This window comes from Microtus ochrogaster, chromosome 6 (assembly GCF_000317375.1).
Source record: "Microtus ochrogaster isolate Prairie Vole_2 chromosome 6, MicOch1.0, whole genome shotgun sequence".
Taxonomy (NCBI): domain Eukaryota; kingdom Metazoa; phylum Chordata; class Mammalia; order Rodentia; family Cricetidae; genus Microtus; species Microtus ochrogaster.
Window position 1 is genome coordinate 68,335,293 of NC_022013.1, and position 1,191 is coordinate 68,336,483.

The window sequence follows — 1,191 nt, forward strand, 5'->3', positions numbered from 1 at the left end:
GCCACGCTCCAGCTGAGTCCTGAGTAGCAGCAGGACCAGGGCCAGGACAGGCTCCAGTCCTTGGACTTAGGACACCGCAGCGCCTGCCTTCCCTTATGTGCCTGACTCAGTCACATATCCTTTCCGTTTATGCCTGTGGTGGGGAGAAAAATTCCAAACCAGCCGTGTAAATGAGTATGGAAGATTATGATTTCCTGTTCAAAATTGTTTTAATTGGCAACGCTGGAGTGGGGAAGACGTGCCTAGTCCGACGATTCACTCAGGTCAAGGAGCCACAATTGGAGTGGATTTCATGATTAAGACAGTGGAGATTAGTGGTGAAAAAGTAAAGTTACAGATCTGGGACACTGCGGGCCAAGATAGATTTTGTTCAATTACCTGAAGTTATTACCGAAGTGCCAGTGCCTTGATTCTTACCTATGACATCACCTGTGAGGAATCCTTTCATTGCCTTCCTGAGTGGTTGCAAGAGATAGAACAGTATGCTAGCCATGAGATCATCACTGGGCTAGTGGGCAGCAAGATTGACCTGGCTGAAAGGAGAGGGGTCTCCCAGCAGAGGGCAGAGGAATCCTCAGAGGCTCAGGATGTGTATGTATTTCCTGGAGACTTCAGCCAAGGAATCTGATAATGTGGAGAAACCCTTCCTTGATTTAGCATGCCAGTTCCTCAGTGAAGCAAGACAGAACACACTGGTGAACCATGGATCTTCTCCCTTTCCCAGAGAGGGGAAAGCACCAGCTATTTGACTTGTAATTTCAGCTAAAGGCTGAGGCAAAGAGAATCAAGGGAATCAGTAGTTGCATTGGTGGGCCGTATGTTGCTAGGGAATCTGGACCTTCTGACTCTTGTAGGCTCCAAAACTTACAAAGCATGCAGGCCAAGGGCCTCTACTGCAGGCCAGCATCATCAGCAGAACACATAATGGTTTCAGCCTTTTGCAGTCTGGCATTGGAGCAAGGAGAAAATTGCAGTAAGCGCTCCATGATCTGCAGAGCGTGTTGCTTTTGTTTTTAAAAAAGCAATTAAAATGCATTCCTGAACACAGTGCAGGGGATCATGTACTGTGGGAATCCCTCCTGTGTGTCAGCGGGTGCGTGTGGGGCTGCTCTTTAGACTTCAGTGGTTATCTGGTGCCCATGGTTTTCTCATCTACCAGGTAAACCAAAACTGGAAAGGCCAAGTACTTAT

At 47.9% G+C, this 1,191-nt stretch overlaps 1 pseudogene; it reads left to right on the top strand.

Moving 5' to 3' along the window:
• The first annotated feature begins 143 nt into the window (after nt 1-143).
• On the top strand, nt 144-766 carry LOC101998758 (annotated as a pseudogene).
• Nucleotides 767-1,191: the final 425 nt, after the last annotated feature.